Here is a 5,498-nt window from a genome sequence, read left to right on the forward strand (position 1 = left end):
GGTTTGGGCCTGTTCATTTTAGTTCAAATTGGCCCAATCCGAAGATCCTTTAATTTTCCAAAAAAAATGTCAAATAACACTATACAAACATCACAATTAACACACATTAACATTTAATTAAAATAACATCACTTAATGACGAAATAAAAACAAAAGATGTATTTTTGTGATTTTCCTTTTAATAACCGAATTATGGTTTAATTAATTCCTAAATGCACAATTAAATCGTAAATGCGCATGTGACGCCTATTTTTGTATTTTTCTTAATTAGAGTAAAAATAAACATGCACAGACAAATACAAATAATTACACAAAATTCACAACAAATGCAAACTATCAAAAAAAATTGTTTTTTTTTGGGAGTAATTCTTTCATAGGGCAAAAATCACGTGCTTACACCTACTAGTCCTGTTAATAACCCAACTGATGCCCCGCCTGACCCTCCTGTAGTAACCCCTACTTTTAATAGAAAACCTTCTAAATGGCCCGAAACATCTCTTGTTTGGCACTTTTTTACTCAACTAAGAGAACAAAATAAGGCTAAGTGTAAAACTTGTGGGTCTTTGATGGCTCATAAATATACTGGAGACCGTAGCGATACGGGTAGTTTGACTTGACACATATTGAAACACCCTAGAGATAAAGCTAGATGTTTACAAATGAAAGCTGCGCAAGAGTGGACAAGTGTAGATACTACGGTTAACCCTAGTACAAGTTCAAATCTAGTTCAACCAGGAATTAACACTGTTACCGATGGCATTTTATATTATAATCCAAATAAAGATCGTGAAGAATTGGCAAAAATAGTTATTGTTATGTACTTACCCTATAGTTTTCCTTCTAACCCTCATTTTGTGCATTATATTAGAAGTGTTTTTAATCCTACTTATAAACGATGGCCTCGTGCAACCGTAAAGAGCGATATTTATAAATATAAACATGAATATGAATAATATTTGCGCTATTTATTTACTCATATAAATTGTGGCATTGCTATTACTACTGATATTGGTAGAAGTGGTAATGACTGTGATTATCTAACTGTTACAAGTCATTGGATAGATGAGGAGTGAATAATGCAAAAGCGTATTATTGCTTATAGAATAATTAATTCACGTCACACAGGTAAGTTTATTACTAATACAGTTGCAGATATTTGTAGATATTTTTGCATTAGAGATAAAATAATGTCGGTTTCAATGGATAATATTTCTAGTAAAACTAATGCTATAGGCTTGCTTACAACTACACTAAATCCTGCATTTAGTAATATTTTTCATGTTAGATGTATTTGTCATATTTACCATTTAATCGTCGGTGCTGATATGAAAGTTTTAAATGTAGAAATTGAAAAGGTTAAAATGGCTCTTAATTGGCTTTTTTATTCAAACCGTAGAAGTAGACTTAGAGCTATTTTAAAAAAATGTGATGAATTGGCCTTAGAGAAAGAAAGGTTCATAAACCTTGTCCGACTAGATGGAATTACATGTATGAAAGTTTAGTTGTTGCATATGAATATAGAAACTCAATAAGCGCAACGTATAATGCTCGTGTAGGTGATGATGATGATGATAATGATGATGAGCACCTTACAAATCAAGATTGGACTAATTTTAAAATGCTTGTAGACTTTTTAGAATAATTTCATGTTGCTACAAATGAATTATCTGGGCAATATTATCCTACTATTTCTAACTGTTTAGTTTATATTGCAGCACTAGCAGATTTGTTTACTCAATTTTCAGAGGATGAGGTTATTTATCAACTTGCTATTGATTCTATGAAAGCTAAGTTTAAAAAATATTTTTTCCCTATCCCCCTATTTTTGGTGTTGCTGCAGTGTTAAATCCTACAATGAAATTAGAGCACCAAGATATTTTAAGTGTTCATGCTTCAACAGTGGCATCGAAGAGCGCTTTTAGTCAAGCGAGACTTCAAATCGGTGATCATAGAGCGTCTATGAGGGAGAGCTTGGAAAAATCAGTATTCTTCAGAGATTGGATCCGTTCGAAAAGAAGAAATTTTGGACTTGCAGAATCACAACCGGAGATAGATGAAGCTTATGAAGAAATGCTAGCGGAACTTGCGCAAGATGCTGCTTCGCCCGGAAGCGGTGATGAACAAGCTCCTTTTCCACCACCACAAACAGAAATTCCTCCGGACCTTGAAGGATTTATAAGATTTGTTAGAGATAATATATAGACTAATATGTAACTTGTATTTTGGTACATCTTCCTTAGTTTTATTTTCCTTTTAATGATGGTATTAGTACCTTGTTGTGCTTAGTCCATTGGGGGGAGGAAGACTAATAAAGATATTGTCATTTTTTGTTAATGTCGTAATAATAAAAATTATAAGACATTCTCTTGAATATTTCTTTGCAATTTATTTTGTGTTTAAATTTGATATAGTATATATATTATATATCTAATACATATAAACTATATATATATATATATATATATATATAAGGAAATATCTATATATATTTTAGATATAGATATAGTATATATAATATATATAAGTTATATATTATATAAGACAATATATATACATACTATATATAAGCAATTTATATTAATATAAACATATATAGTTTACAAGAAATTGCCTTAGATAAAAAAAAATTAAAAAAAATAGCCCAGAACGAAAAAGCCCGTTTAGGCCTGTGGGCTCGGCCCATTTATCTCGGGACCATGTGGGCTTAGGACCGTAGTGGGCCGGTTCCACTCATTTGGCCCGTTAGGCCCGGGACCGCCAAAGCCCCAGACCATTTGGCCCGTTTAGGCCCGGGCCCGGACCACAATACAGCCGTAGTTGTCCTTGATGGACATCTATGATTGCTCTACCTGTGGCAAGAAATGGTCTACCCAAAATAATTGGTTCATCAGGATATTCCTTCATTTCAAGTACTATAAAATCTACAGGGAAAACAAACTTATCTACTCTTACGAGCACATTTTCAATTATTCCCTTAGGTTTCTTAATACTTTGATCTGCAAACTGAAGAGAAACACCTATGTCTTTCATTTCACCAAGATTTAATTTTCTAAAAATAGAAAATGGCATCAAGTTAATTGAAGCTCCAGAATCACAAAGTGCTTTTTCAAAATATACTCCTCCCAAAGTCATGGAATTGTAAAACTACCTGGATCACCAAGTTTTTGTGGTAGCTTATTTTGAAGTATAGTACTGCATTTTTCAGTAAGCATCACCACAAAAACTTCTTCCAATTTCCTTTTACTTGACAAAATATCTTTCAGGAATTTGGCATAAGAAAGCATTTGCAGCAAAGCATCAGTGAAAGGAATATTAATGTGAATTTGTTTTAAAATCTCCAAAAACTTTGAAAATTGATTATCAAGATTTTCTCTTTTCAGTTTTTGTGGAAAAGGAATTGTCACAGGGAAAGGAGTCAATTTTTCAATATTCTTTTCTTCTTTTTTCTTGACTTCTTTATCTTCAGATAGTTCAGAGGGTATTTCAGCATTCTTACCCTTATTTACATGTTGTTCTGACTTGTCTGCATATGGTTCATCAAGCTCCTTACCTGACTGTAAGGCGATGGCCTTAAGGTGCTCTTTTGGATTTTTCTTTGTATTGCTTGGTAAGGGACCTTGAATCTTTTCTAACACAAGAGTTGCCAGCTGACTTAATTGCATTTTCAGATTTTTGAGGGCTGAACCCTGGCTTTCCATCTTTTCATCAGTGACCTTAATGTACTTATACAAAAGGTCATCAAGACTTGAATGAGCTTGTTGAGGCCTTTATTGATATGGCCCTGCTTGTTGATAAGGTCTATAGTTTGGTTGCCCACGGTTCTGATTCTGGTATCCCGACGGACTTTGTACTTGTTGCTTTTGGATGCTTTGAGAGTTTTCTGCACCATTTGGATTGCTCAATTAAAATCCTGGGTGCTTTTGTGCCATTGGACTGCTAAAAGGGTACGGTTTATAACCGACAGAATGGACCTGTTTGTCATTATGATTGTTTGCTTGACATTCATGGTTCAGATGATTTCCTCCACACATGTCACAAGTCTCAGATTGGCTTGGTTGTTGTGTATTCACCTAAAAAGAATCAAACTTTTGTGCCAAAGAAACAATTTGCTGCATTAGTGTATTTAAAGCATCAACCTGATTTACCGTAGCAGCCTTTTTGATGATTACACGCTCATATGGCCATTGGATGACATTCTCAGAAATCTCGTTTAACAATTGCAATGCTTCCTCTATGGTTTCTCCCATTACAGAACCTCCTGCAGCTGCATCAATCACATTTCTAGCAGAGGGTTTTAACCCATGACAAAAAATATACAGTTGTATGTGTTCAGGAATGTCATGGTGTAGACATTTTCTTAACATTGCTTTTAATCTTTCCCAAGCTTGATAAACTGACTCAGTGTCAGTCTGCAAGAAATTAGATATGTCTTGTCTTAACTTTGTGGTTTTAGCAGGGGAAATATTTATTTAAAAATTTGTAAGTCATTTGGTCCCATGTGGTAATGGAACCTTGTGGCAAACTTCGCAACCAAGTCTTGGCATCTCCTTTTGAAGAAAAAGGAAATAACCTTAACTTGATAGCTTCAGGAGGTACTCCATTATACTTAGCTATTTCAAAAAGTTCCAGAAAGTCAACTAATTGACTGTGTGGATCTTCACTTGCGTCTCCAGTGAAGATGCAAGACTGTTGAATTGTTTGAATTAGGCCAGTCTAGATTTCAAAGTTGTTGGCTGCCACTGAAAGTTTTCTGACACTAGATTCACAGTTGAAGCGGTCAGGTCTAGCATAATCCCTTAGGTTTCTGTTTGCTGGCCTTGGTGCTACTTCATCAAACTGATCCTCCACATAGACTGGTGGTATAATGTCTTCTACTCCCTGATTCTCCATTCCTTCACCAGCTATGCTTTAAGAAGATGATGTTTTTCCTTTCCTGCACAATTGAAGAGATTTTTCAATTTCTGGATCATAACTAGCCGACTTTTTTGTAGAAGAGCGGGTCATAAACTACTTAAAATTTTAAAGAGAAAAAAAATAATAGTAGTTTCTAAAGCAGTACTAGTAGTTGATAAAATAACTAATTAAATTTTTAAAGACAAAAAAAATTACGATAATATATATTAAATATGAGTAAAGGTAGTACTAGTAAATAATAGTAATTAGAAAAAAGTTAGAATACTATTTAGTCACGACCCTAAACCCGAACCCGGTCGTGATGGCGCCTCTCGTGAAGACAAGGCCAACCAATTATACCCAATTCACTTTTTAAACAGTTAGATATCATAAAAGCAGTCTAAAACATGATATAGCAATACTAAGTAGCGGATAATATCAATAAGGTACGGAAGTACAACCCAACACAGCCCTAACCGGGATGTCACAAGTCACAAGCATCTACAAGGGTATAAATACAACTAAAAGCCTGGAGTGTACAAATACAGTCTAATGAAAAGAAGAGAGAGAAAAGCAGTGTTGCGAACGCCGGCAGCTACCTTGCT

At 34.4% G+C, this 5,498-nt stretch overlaps 1 non-coding gene across 1 annotated transcript; it reads left to right on the forward strand.

Annotated features, from left to right (window-relative positions):
* The first annotated feature begins 4,335 nt into the window (after positions 1-4,335).
* LOC138886565 (small nucleolar RNA R71) lies at positions 4,336-4,442 on the forward strand. Its single transcript, XR_011405615.1, has one exon. It is a non-coding gene; the product is annotated as a small nucleolar RNA R71 (small nucleolar RNA).
* Positions 4,443-5,498: the final 1,056 nt, after the last annotated feature.

This window comes from Nicotiana sylvestris, chromosome 2 (genome assembly GCF_000393655.2).
Source record: "Nicotiana sylvestris chromosome 2, ASM39365v2, whole genome shotgun sequence".
Lineage (NCBI taxonomy): Eukaryota > Viridiplantae > Streptophyta > Magnoliopsida > Solanales > Solanaceae > Nicotiana > Nicotiana sylvestris.